At 41.9% G+C, this 14,232-nt stretch overlaps 1 pseudogene; it reads left to right on the top strand.

The window, feature by feature from the left end:
• Positions 1–2,085: 2,085 nt before the first annotated feature.
• Positions 2,086–2,449, top strand: LOC107183789 (annotated as a pseudogene).
• Positions 2,450–14,232: the final 11,783 nt, after the last annotated feature.

Here is a 14,232-nt window from a genome sequence, read left to right as displayed (position 1 = left end):
GGAGGCAACCAATCTATGTGTCTCTCTTACATGGATGTTTCTCTCTCTCTCTCTCTCTCTCTCTCTCTCTCTCTCTCTCTCTCTCTCCTTTGCTCCCTTCCACTTTATCTGAAAGCAATAGAAAATATCCTTGGGTGAGAATAATATAATAAAAAAAAAAGCCCGGACTGTTATCACATGAGCCCTGAGAATTTTCACAACTTATTTCATCCTCATCACAATTTTTTTTTCACGGGGGAGAGAGAGAGGTTCTTTTTAACGATTATCCCACACTTTAAATTATGTAGCCATATATGTAGCATTGGAGTGTTTTGCTCAGTTTTAATAAGTTTGTCACTGAGCCCAGAAGAGCAATTTCTTTTTTTGAAGAGGCAGGAGGTTTACACTGATCAGCCATCAGAGCTGCTTGGAACTGTTCATAAAGTTCTTTCATGAATGTTATCCTCATGTTACCGCAACCTGAGTTGTGGTCAGGTGGGACTGTTACACCCTTTTTATTTTATTTTATTATTATTTTTTAAAATGTTATCTTTATTGTTGAAAGTATTACAGATGTCCCTTTTTTTCTCCATGGACCACCTTCACCCTGCATCAGAAGAGCAATGTCTGACATTGATTTTCTGAGCTGGCTGCTGCTTCAAATTGCATGCTATGCTCTAACCCAGGGGTCCTCAGCCCAGCCTGCCCCCTTTCACATACTGGGAGCCCTCAGGCGTTGACCCCCATCACCCTCCAATCACAGGATCGGCCCCTTGCCCAGGGGACCCTCATTTCCCCCCGCGGTTGCAGGCTCCACCCCTGCCCAGGCCTAATGCCTCTGGCCAAGGCATCTGGCCTGGGCAGGGGACTCCGGCCGCCTTTGCCCTGCCCCCCAGCTCTTAGCTGCCCCCTGGGTTTCTGATCACTGTCAGTGGCAGGGGGCTTCTTCCTGCTTTCCCTTTTGCCTCCCTGAATTGTGCCTACATATGCAAATTAACCGCCATCTTTGTGGCAGTTAACTGCTATCTGAGTTGGCAGTTAATTTGCATATAGCCCTGATTAGCCAATGAAAAGGGTAGCGTCGTACGCCAATTACCATTTTTCTCTTTTATTAGTGTAGATAGGTTTAAAAGTTTATAGTTGTTTTTCAATAAAAGACAGAAATATACTTTTTAAAGAAATGTACTTTTAAAATAAAATTTTCATCATATGATACATGTTATTATTTTTATTGAGGTATAATGACATATTACATTATGTTACTTTTAGGTGTACAACATTATGGCTCAATATTTATGTATATTGTGAAATGATCACCACAGTAAGTTTAGTTAACATCCATCACCATACATAGCTATAATTTTTTTCTTATGAGGAGAATATTTAACATCTACTCTCTTAGCAACTTTCAAATGTGCAGTATAATATCATTAACTGCATTTACCATGCTGTATGTTATATATCCATGACTTATTTATTTGATAACTAGAAGTGTTTGTATTCTTTTGACTCCCTTAACCCAGTTTGCCTACCTTTCACCCACCACCTCTGGCAACTACCAATCTTCTCTGCAATACATATTATTTTATATCTTCTCTCACTTGTCATTATAGCATGACCATTTAAAAATGGCCAGCTGGCATAGCTCAGTGGTTGTTTCGACCCATGAACCAAGATGTCCCCAGTTCAATTCCTGGTCAGGGAAGATGCCTGGGTTTCAGGATCGATTCCCAGTAGGGGGACTAAGTGGGCTGCCACTTAGTGTAGGAGGCGTGTAGGAGGCAGCTGATTGATGTCTCTCATCGATGTTTTGGTCTCTCTATCCCTCTCCTTTCCTCTATCTCTAAAATTAATAAAAACATATTAAAAAATAAATAGCCCTAGCCAGTTTGGCTTAGTGGATAGAGGATAGGCCCGAGGACTGAAGGGTCCTGGGTTAATTCCAGTCAAGGGCACATATCCTGGTTGGGGCACATTTGGGAGGCAACCAATTTATGTGTCTCTCTCACATCAATGTTTCTTTCTCTGTCTCTTCCCCTCCTACTCTCTCTAAAAATCAATGGAGAGGAGCGAGCTGAGCGAAGTGAGGAGTGTGGACATTGAGTTTCCCATTTTCATCGTATAGACAGCTCTACTGCCAAGATGGCCAATGTGCTTAAAACCCGAAAGACTTTCTGTAAGAAGTGTGGAAAGCATCAGCCTCACAAAGTGACCCAGTATAAGAAGGATAAGGATTCCCTGTATGCCCAGGGAAAGTGGCGCTATGGTAGGAAGCAGGAAGCAGAGTGGCTACAGTGGGCAGACAAAGTCAATTTTCCAAAAAAAGGCTAAACCCACAAAGAAGATTGTGCTAAGGCTTGAATGTGTTGAGCCTAACTGCAGATCCAAGAGGATGCTGGCCATTAAGAGATGCAAGCATTTTGAATGGGGAAGAGGTAAGAAGAGAAAGGGCCATGTGATCCAGGTCTAAGCTTTGGGATGCTTTTATTTTTGAGAAAATGTTGAAGCTGTAGAAAAATTACCTGCATGAAAATAAATGCAGTGATATTCTTGATTTAAAAAAATCAATGGAAAAATATCTTTGGGTGAGGATTAACCCCCTCCCCCAAATAAAATATCACTAAATATTACTGTAAAACAGGATTTTAAAGGGGTCATGGTTTGATTCCTGGTCAGGATGGGGTATGCAAGAGCAGCCAATTAATGACTCTCTCTCATCATTGATGTTTCTATCTCTTTCTTCCTCTCCCTTCCTCTGAAATCAATAAAAAAATTTTTAAAATGGCTACATCATAATTTTTTTTTTGTTAATTCTCACCTGAGGATATTTTTTCATTGATTTTTAGACAGAGTGGAAGGGAGAGGGAGAGACGGGGGGGGGGAGAGAGAGAGAAACATCTCTCACAATGATTGGTTGCCTCCTGCAGGCTCCCTGACCAAGGCCGGGGATGGAGCCTACAACTGAGGTACATGCCCTTGACCGGAATCAAACCCGGGGCCCTTCAGTCCTTGGGTTGATGCTCTATTCACTGAGCCAAACCGGCTAGGGCATCTCCTTTAATTTTTGTTATATTTTCCTCTACGGGGTTTGTCATCTCTGACTGCTCCATGCTTTCCTCTTACCCTGCCCCTTAAATGTTTCTTAGAGTTCCATTTCATGTGTTCTTATGACTTCTCAAACTCTCCCAGAGCAGTCTCATCTGCTCTCATAGCTTCATCTGTATCTTTAAGCCAGATCTCACTCCTCGTCTCCAAATATGTATTCTGCTCCCAAACCTGCTGTTCCCCCAGTGTTCTTTTATCCCAATGAATGAATGGTATTATTTCTACCCAATTGTCCAAGCCAAGAATCTGGGGAGTTGGTATTAGCTTCTCCGTCTTGCTCACCCTCCTACCACTTTGTATTCAATAAATAACTAAACTCTGTAAGTTTTATCTTCTCATACCTTCTGACTCCTCCTCTTTCTTCCTATTCTACTTCCACTGCCCTGGTATAGACTCTGATAATTTTACAATTGAAATAGTAAGCCAGTTGCCTATCTCCCTACCTCCATTCATGGCCTCTTCCCATGCATTTTCCAAACTTTCTTTGGAGTGGTCTTTCTAAAATGTATATCTAATCATATCATTTCCCTGCTTAAAATCATACATTGGCTTCTCACTGCCTTTGGGATAAAACCTGCCTATAACACCTTTCCCCATTTCTTTACCAACTCTTTTTCATTGTTTGAAACTCAGCTCAGATAGTTACCCTTTGCATACAAAGGCTAAGGAGTGATGAGGTAACCAGTGACCTTTGTGCTAAATTCAGGAATTTAGTTTTTTAAAAACATATTTTTATTTATTTCAGAGAGGAAGGGAGAGGGAGACAGAAACCTCAATAATGAGTCAATTATGAGAGATAATAATTGATTGGCTTCCTCCTGCAACTTGGGCATGTGCCCTGACAGGGAATTTAACCTCAACCTCCTGGTTCTTAGGTCAACACTCAACCACTGAACCATGCCAGTCGGGCAAGTTTAGGTTTTATTCCCTCCGTTTTCTCTATCCTTCTGTTTCTCCTCTGCACTGTATATCTCTGAGATAGCACTCATCATAACCCACCATATTGTCTCTTTACTTGTGTGTCTCTTCTATTAGAATAGTTTTAAAGGGCAGGGACCATTCATCTCTGCATGAGCATCTATGTACTTAGCACATAGTAGTTTTTTAGAAATAGTTAGATGAATGACAACTGAATGAATAAATGGATCTTGGCCATATGCCAGGCATCACTTCCAAAACTGGAATGATCTGCATAGCAGCCTTAGCTAAAAACATGTCCACAATTGCCTGGAATAGACCCTGCTACTGAGAGACCATAGAGGTGTATTATACATCTCAACCTTCTTGGCCTGCATCACCCATCAGAGTTAGCACCCTTCCAAGGGAAATGATGCAAGAAGCTCAGTCAATAATCACTTTTGAGAGAAAGATTAATTCCTGGGTCGTGGTAACCTCCCTTTACAAATGGCTTCAAAGAGTTTTTGGTTTCCACCTCCTTGCCTCTTCTGCATCAGTCATTATTCTCTCCAGCTACTTGTAACCCATTGACTGGAGAAAATGGGACTACATTGACCTCAGCTTATTTTTTAAAATGTGTGGGTAAGAATTTTGTCTGACTTGTGTCACCTTTCCTACCTTATCACCCTTAAGCAAACTGGTTGGAAATTATTAAGGCTGCTCAAAGCCTGTTGTTGGAGATTTGCCAACAGGGTTTACCAGATTTCTCTTCTCTCAATATGTCACTCCATGTTCAGTAACAGAAGTTGGTCTTGCTGAATTACTAATGAGGTGATGTCTCAAGACTTGGCTCCACAGTTTTTGTGTCATTTAGATAAATATTTGTTAAGTACCTATCACTTGCCAGGAACTCTGTTAGGGGCCATGGAGGATGTGAAGATGAACAAGGCAAGTCTCACTAGTTGTTTAAACAACCAGCTCTAATATAAAGTAAGTGGAATAGTGTTAAACAGAGGTATAAGCAACATGTTGTAGGAACACAGGTGAAAAAAGGAAGGGAGGTGGGAACTCATGTTTACTAAGTACCCATCTATCATGGCAACTCTTGTCACATGTATTATCATAGAGGTTAATTCTGACTAGGGGAATCTGCAGTCTTTATGCATCGAGACATTTGAGTTGGGCCTTGAAATATGCGTAAGAATTTGGCAGGAGGAAAATCAAAGTAAGGGCACTCAAAGTTGAGAGAACAATATGTGAAAAATCAACAGGGCATGAAAGTGCATGAACTGTTCGAGGAACACGGAGTATTGGGCATGGCTAGGTCATGGGGTAAAAAAGGGTAGTGTGGATACTGAAGCATGGAAAGATGGGCTGGCACCAGATTTGGAATAAGTTTTTTTATTTTTAATTCTCACCAGAGGGTATTTCCCCATTGATTTTTAGAGAGAGTGGAAGAGAGAGAGAGAAAGACAGAGATAAATATTGATGTGAGAGAAACACATCAATTGGTTGCCTCCTGCACAAGCCCCGACAAGGGCCCGGGCCAGAAAGGAGCCTGCAACCAAGGTATGTGCGTGCCCTTGACCAGAATCGAACCTAGGGCCCTTTGGTCTGCAGGCTGATGCTCTATCCACTGAGCCAAACCAGCTAGGGCTGGAGAAGTTCTTTTAACTTTTAAATATTATTATTTTTTTCTTTTCTTTTTTTTGAGAGAGAGAGAGAGAGAGAGAGAGAGAGAGAGAGAGAGAAGTGAGAGAGAAACATTGATCAGTTGCCTCCTGTTGTGCCCCCAACCGGGGAACTAACACATAACCTGGGTATGTGTCCTAACCAGGAATCAAACTGCCACCTCTTGGTGTGTGGAATGATGCTCCAACCAAATGTGCTACCCAACCAGTGCTTGGAGGAGTTTTGATGCCTAAGTTGGACATTTGAATTTTATTTAGTAGGCAATGAAGAGTCATTAAAAGCTTATCAATGAGGAGAATGACAAGTTGGAAATTATGTTTTAAGGAGATTAACTTGGTGGGATGAACTAGGGAGGGAATAGACCAGAGGTTGCAAGATAGGTAGCAGGCTTTGTCAATAATCTGGGCATGAAGTTATAAACATTTGATATAGGGAAGTATCAGTAGTGACAAATCCAATAAGACTGCAAGATGCAATGTGGTTTAGTACAAAGTGTGTTGGGCGCTAGCCGGTTTGGCTCAATGGATAGAGCGTTGACCTGTAGACTGAAAGGTCCCAGGTTCAATTCTGGTCAAAGACATTTGCCCGGGTTGTGGACTTGATCCCCTGTAGGGGGTGTGCAGGAGTCAGCCAATCGAATTTTCTCTCATCATCCCTCTCCCTTCCTCTCTCTATAAAATCAATAAAAAATATTTAAAAAACAACAACAAAATACAAAGTGCATTGGACTAGGGCTCCAATATCCCTGGGTTCCAGTCCTAACTCCCATTTAGAGGCTATGGCAATTTACCTTTCAGGAATTCAATTTTATTTTCTGAAAAAAGGGTGAAGCTTGAAGAAATAAGTATCTTTAAGGTCTCTTCCAGCTCTAATGGCCTCTGGTTTAGACTAAAGTCACTTGCCCAAAATCACAGAGCCAGGACGTGGTCCCAGGCAGTCTTGTTCATAGAGGCAGTGTGCTTGACCACTGCACCATGTAGGCATTTATATAGGACTAATTGACAACATTTGATAAGGGATTAGCTGACTAGGAGAATGGAGGTGCCATTAATAAGATAGTGGGGTCAAAGAGGGAAGCTAGCCTTATGGAGGAAAATGACACTTCAGACATGCTAAGTGTGAAGTATTAGTGAAACATATAGTTAACTGTCAGAAGGTCAGGGTAGCAGCTCTGGAGAGAGGCATGGATGGGAGATTTCAATTTGGCAATCATAAACCTAAAGGCAATCCTAGCAGCTATGCAAACAAATGAGTTTATAGAAAGAGGAAGTGTATATTGGAGAGCAAAGAGCAAAGAACCATGGAAAGTGAGAAAAGGGGGAGGGAGACGAGGAAGGAACAACTGACTGTGAACCCTGAACAAGCTACTTCCATTTTCTGGCTCTTTAGTCTCATCATTTGTAAAATGAGGGGGTTGGAGCAAGAAAGCTATAAGGCTTTTAGCTGAGACATCATATGCATAATCAGAGAAGATAGAAGAGAACAAAATGTCATGAAAACTGAAGAGCATTTCTAAAAAGAGGCTTTCTGAGGTCGCTTGCATCCAATACTGCACAGGGTCAGGAACTGAAGACTTAGATGAAGCCACTGCATTTAGCAATTTAAAGATCTTCTGCAAGGTAAGAACCTCTCTTTCCTTCACAGGCCACTAATTTACTGTACCCCTTCTACCACTTCTAAGTGTGAACATTCTGCAAAATTCTGTTCTCTATAAGGTGAATTAGAAATCTCTGGTTATACCTTCCTTTTGCACTTCAATTTACATTTCCAACTGACTATTGGACATTTCCATCAGTCACTGAAGTTTAGCTTGCAGTAAAAAAATAATATTGAAAATAATAGCTAACATTTATTAAGTATTTATTCTCTTTTGTCCTATAAATAAGGTAGGTATTTTATTATCCCCATTTTGCAGATGAGGAAGCTGAGACTCAGAGATATTAAATAATGTGTATAAGGTCACACAACTGGAATGTTGCAAAGTCATAATTCTTCCTGATTCCAGAGCTCAAGAGCTCAATAATTTCATTATGATCAATTTAACATCAAGCCATCATCTTTATTTCCTAAATCAGTTCAACTACTTTACTTCTCTATTAGTTTCCTTCTCCTCTAACATCTTGCCACCCTCTTAGGACAGGTTCATATCTCCTCATGCTCAGACAATATGGAAGTCTCTCAACTGGTCTCACCACTTTCAGTTTTGCCCTTCTAATTTTGGACACGTGACCATTGTGGCTGCTGCACAGCTCCTGGCTGTGCAGCCTGGAGTATCTTCCCCTGGGATCCTCATCATGGCTGTCTCACCTGGAGGGCTCTTTTCTACCCCAGGTCTTGACTCCCACACACCTCATTTAAATCCTCAGCACCACTCTGGTTGGGAGGAAAAATAAGGCTCAGAGAGGTAAAGTTACCTGCCTAGGTCATACAGCCTGCTGAGGAAGAGCTGGGATTCTCACCCAGGTGTGTGGAACCCCAAAGTACCCCTCCTTCCTCTACATGAGGTATCCGGGCCCTCACAGAACACAGACCCAAGCTGACAGTCTCTGTATCCACATTTTAAAGAGGTGGAAGGAACAGCAAGTACAAAGCCTCCCTGGCTGGAAAGCAGGGTCCACATATAGTGCACTGTGAGCTAGAGCTTTGCTCTCACGGCGCTGCCCCACCCAGTTCTGCATGGTCCTGAAGGGGCTGTCAGTCACAGAGCTTTGGCCACAGGTGGACATGGACCAGATTTAGCCAATCAGAGGTCCCCATGCCTATGTTTAGGTCTAAGCTGGACCAATCAGAGACCCTCCTGGGACTTTCCTGCTAAAGCAAAAAGGAACTATTTCCTCTAAACTGGGGCCTGCTGGCAATCACTGTGCCCAGTTTGTCAAAAATATTGAAGGAGCTCAAGACAGAGCCCTGATGCACTGCATGAATGCCTACATCCAGTTGTGCCTGAAATCCATCTCTGGACTTATCTATTACACACACCACAAGTTTCCTTTTCCGCTTATGCTTCTCTGAGTTATGTTTCTCCCAGTTGCAACCCCAAGTCCTGAGTAGTCAGAGTTTGAAGAGCAGTAAGGCTCAAGAGTCAGGTCTGGCTGGAATGAAGGATGAGTACGCAAAATGGAGCAGTGCATTCTAGGAAGAGACAAAACTGTCTGGTCTGGAAGAGACAAGACCAGTTTTGCCGGGATCTGGGGCCTACAATTATGGCCCCTCCCATAGATGCCTGCCTTCGAGGAAAGCTGGATTGCAGACACTTTCACACTTCCTGATTCCTGATTGTTCTTAATAACTTACTTTTTCACTTAGGAAAATAACCCATATTAAAACAAAACAAACAAACAAAAACCTCTGAAGGTTTCCTATTATCTACATTAAAGCCCGACCTCATTGCCCTGGCCAAGTGACTCAGTTGGATGGAGCATTGTCTGGTGCACCAAAAGGTTGCGGGTTTGATTCCTGGCCAGGGCACATACAGGAGGCAACCGATTAATGTTATTCTCTCACATTGATGTTTCTTCTTCTATTTTAAAAATATATCTTTATTGATTTCAGAGAGGAAGGGAGAGGGAGAGAGAGATAGAAACATCAATGATGAGAGAGAATCATTGATGGGCTGCCTCCTGCATGCCCCCTAGTGGGGATCAAGCCTGCAACCCAGGCATGTGCCCTTGACCAGAATTGAACCCAGGACGCTTCAGTCCCCAAGATGATACTCTATCCACTGAGCCAAACTGGCTAGGGCTCACACTGCAGTTTCTTTCCATCTTTCTCCCATCTTCTCTCCCTTTAAAAAATCAATAAACATATCCTCTGGTGAGGATTTTTAAAAAGTCCAAACTCACCCAGCCGGCATGGCTCAGTGGTTGAGCGTTGACCTATGAATCAGGAGGTCACGGTTCGATTCCGGGGCAAGGCACATGCCTGAGTTGTGGGCTCCATCTCCATTGTGGGCATGCAGGAGGCATCTGATCAATGATTCTCATCATTGATGTTTCTCTCTCTCTCCCCCTCTCCCTTCCTACCTGAAACCAATAAAAAAAATTTTTAAAGTAAAAACAAAAAATGTCCAAACTCGTTAACCTGGCTAAAAGACCCCTTCACAGTCCAACCCTGTTCCTCACCTGCTCTGAACCACTAGTCATCACTAAACATGACATAGGCATTTATATATGCAAGCCTTTGCTTATGTGTCCCTCTACCTGGAATGCCTTCCCCACCCTTTACCAGGAGAACTTCCACTCATCTATCTAATCTCAGCCCATATGTCATTTCCTCTAGCAAGACTTCTCAGTTTCCCAACCCCTTCTTCTGACAAATTGCATTCCCTCTTCTGTGCTTTCAGACCCTATCTCTGACTCCTACAAGTGTGAGGCACCTTGGGGATAGTGACCACAGCTACTTCTTCTTCATATCCCCAACATTCAAGGCACCCAACAAATGTTTGCTGGAATGGAAAAAAACTTTGATACTCATCTTCTGTACATTTGTTATTTAACATATGGTAACTCATAGTTCTACTTTTAAAGGAAATGCCCAGATTCTGGTTTTCAGGGGGAAAAGAAGTTCACACTCACTATCACCACTTCCTTTCCTCCCATCAGCATTCAATCCACTGCAATCTGGCCTCTGCCCCAACCATCTTCTAAAAGTGTTTTCATTATGCTCATAAGTGAATTCCATATTAGAGAAGCCAACAGACATACTTCAGAAGGAACTTCTCAGTAGTATTTAATGCCATGAACAAATCTCGCTTCTAGAAAATTACTCTACCTTTGGCTTCCATGATACTACATTCATGATTTTCCTCCTCATTCTGTAATGTTCCTCAGAATTCTAGTCTCAGTTGTCTTTTTATTCCAAGACTCCTGCTGAGTGATTCACTTGACTGCCATGATTTCAAGTACCACGTCTCTGTTGATAACTCCTGTAGCTTTATGTCAGGTTTTGATAGTTCCTTTCCACCTCCACCCTTCCAGCCCATTCTGGCTATTCCCAGTGTGAACATCCATTTATCTGAAGATTTCGCCAATCCCCTCCTGAAGTCTGTGCCAGGTTAGTAGATGAATATATAAGCAATGTTCACCTCACACCTAGACAAATTTTTAAAATCCATTTATATGCTATAATGAAGGACAAAGGTGTTGGGCACTCCTGCATGGATATAGTGGTGACCATCATAAGCACATTGAATTGAGATGAATTCACCTGAATACTTATATATAGAGAAAAATATTTAAATATTTCATATTCTGCCTATGCCCCCCTACCACCACTATTCCCAATCAATAAACATGTACCCTGTAGTGAGGTAGCATAGGAAATGTGGATCCGATGTTTTCTCCTAATGGATTTCCAGCCTGAGAGGAATCTCATGACAACAAGTGGGTTTCAAATTTACAGATTTTTCAATAACATGGTCCTTACTGTATGTCCATGACTTCATCAAGGGCACAACTCAAGAAATAGCAATCTGTCCCAAGCTGACTATGTTTAATTTATTGAGAGAAAGTTATGTTGGTTTCCAGTGTGACATCTTCTCATGGTGGGCTTTTTTTTTTGGGGGGGTTTTGGGGGGGGGGGGGGGAAGGGGTAGGTGGTAGACTTAACTCTTGTTGCTTGGGAAAAAACAAAAGAGAGGAGGGTTTGAAGAAATAAGTGGTGATGTACAGATTGCTTTTCTTTAGTACAACTTATTTTAAATTAGGAAAGTTCATGTTCCATTTAAAAATAATATCATCAAAAATAGTCTCGCATGAGAGAACCAAGATGGTAGCATATGTAAACATTAGTACTTGCTGCCTCTCACAACCACATGAAAGTTACAACTAAAATACAGAACAAGCATGATTCAGAACCACCTAAATCTGGCTGAATGGTCCTACAACTAAAGTAGTAAAGAAGAAAGCACAATGCGACTAGTAGGAGAAGTGGCGGTGTGGAATGGGCTGGAACTGTACCCATGTGTGGCTTTTTTTAAAATCAGGAGAGATATATCAGCTTCAGAGCCTCCCATGAGGAGAAAGGGGTCCCAGACCCACACCAGCCCCCCCCCCAGCCCAGGATTCCAGAGCTGAAAGAGAAGTTCCCCTAACTTTGGGCTGTAAAATCAGTGGATAGAGCATCAGCCTACAAACTGAAGAGTCCGGTCAAGGGCACATGCCCTAGTTGTGGGCTCGATTCCCAGTAGGGGGTGTGCAGGAGGCAGCCAATCAATGGTTTTCTCTCATCATTGATGTTTCTATTTCTCTCTAACTCTCCCTTCTTCTCTGAAATCAATATAATATATTTGAAAAAACTACAACCAGAGGGGACTATGTTTAAGTGACACTGAGGCTCCTGGAGCCCCAAGTGGTTCCTCTTAAAGGCCAGGACACAAACTTACATGGTCCTGCTTTCTCTGAGCTCGAGAGCTGGGCAGTGGCTTTGGGGTTCCAGGGACAGATGGGGAGGAACAGGATTGTCTGGCATTGGGGCAGGAACTGGGGGTGGTGGCTTTCTCCCAGACAGGGGTGCTCACAGGAGTCATTGTTCCTGTGCTGGGACATTCCCCATCACAGAGCTGACTGGCAGCAATATCTGAGTTTCCATCAGCTAGGCCTATACTATGTGCTTTACCCTGGTGATTCCCTGAGACCCTGCCCCATCCAATTTGCAGCCTCACCCAAACTGTTTGCAGTAGCTTTTCCATATGAATGACTTGTCTGGGCTCAGACCTCAGACTTTTCTAAAATCTCTCAAACAATCCGCAGCTGGCATTAGTGTGCCGCAAACCTATCAATAAGAGGACCAAAACCTGGCTCTAGCACCAGCCTGCCATGCTTCACAACTGGGCACTACCAAGTCCAATACAAGTAGCAGCCATCTGCAGATCTCTCTGTAGCAACTGCTGGGTGGTCCCAGACAATAGCTCACTTTGCACCTCCTGGGAGGCACCAGAGCCAGTGCACCCAGTGGACAGCTTCAGACCATACTGATTACAATTCTACACATCCACAAGCAACACACTCAAGAGTCAGACTCAGGGAGCATCAAAGCCTCACTGAAGCTAGCCCTCCATAGGGATGTCTCCTGCACAGGACCTCTTCCATTGTAGTTGCTGTTGGTCCTCACAGCCAAATAGAGAGGAAGAGAAGAACACAGGCATAAAGAATAATAATGGCAATAAATAAGTACCTATCAATAATAACCTTAAATGTAAATGGCTTAAATGCTATAATCAAAAGACATAGGGTGGCTGAAGAGATAAGAAAACATGACCCATATATATGTTGTCTGCAAGGGACCCACCTCAGAACAAAAGACTCACACAGGATGAAAGTGAAGGGATGGGAAATAATTTTCCATGGAAATGGGAAAAAAAGCCAGGGTAACAATACTCATATCTGACAAAATAGACTTCAAAATGAAGGCCACTTCATAATACTAAAGGGATCCATACAACAAGAGGATATAACCCTGGTAAATATATATGCACTTAATATTGGAGCACCTAAATATATTTAAAAACTTCTGGAGGATCTTGAGGGAGAGATCAACAGCAATACAGTCATAGTAGGATACTTTAACATCCCACTGACATCACTGGATAGATCTTCTAGATAAAAAGTCAAGAAGAAAACAGCAACCCTAAATGACTCACTAGATCAAATGGATTTAATTGACATTTATAGAATATTTCACCCCAAAGCTGCAGAATATACATTCTTCTCAAGTGCACATGGGACATTTTCAAAGATATACCACATGTTAGGACCCAAACTAAGTCTCTATAAATTCAAGAAGATTGAAATCATATCAAGCATTTTCTCAGATCACTATGGAATGAAACTAGAAATCTGCTATAATAAAATCACCCCAAAACGTTCAAACACATGGAGGCTAAATAGCATATTATTAAACAATAGATGGGTTACTAATGAGATCAAAGAAGAAATCAAAACTTCCTGGAAACAAATGAAAATGAACACACAACAATCCAAAATCTCTGGGACACAGAAAAAGCAGTTCTGAAAGGAAAATTCATAGCACTACAGGCATACCTCAAAAAACAAGAAAAATTTTAAATAAACTATCTAACCTTACAACATAAAGAACTAGAAAGAGAACAACAAGAAAAGCTCAGAGTAAGTAGAAGGAAGGAAATAATAAAGACCAGAGTGGAAAAACAGAATACAAAAGATCAATGAAACTATGAGCTGATTCTTTGAAAAGACAAGCAAACAAAAATGATGAACCTTTAGCCAGACTCATCAAGAAACAAATAGAGAGGACCCAAATAAATAGAATCAGAAACAAAACAGGTGAAGTAACAACTGACACCACAGAAATACAAAGGATTGTTAGAAAATACTATGAGATCTAGGAATATAGCCCAAGAAACCAGCAACACCAATCAGAAAGGATATATGCACCCCTATGTTCATAGCAGGACAATTCACCATAGCTAAGATCTGGAAACAGCCTAAGTGCTTATCAGCAGATGAATGGGTTAGAAAACTGTGGTACATCTACACAATGGAATACTATGCTGCTGTAAAAAAGAAGGAATTCTTACCATTT

The sequence above is a fragment of the Myotis davidii genome, unplaced genomic scaffold, assembly GCF_000327345.1.
Source record: "Myotis davidii unplaced genomic scaffold, ASM32734v1 scaffold1983, whole genome shotgun sequence".
NCBI lineage: Eukaryota > Metazoa > Chordata > Mammalia > Chiroptera > Vespertilionidae > Myotis > Myotis davidii.
Note: the sequence above shows the minus strand (reverse complement) of the source record. Positions and strands in the feature narration are given on the sequence as shown.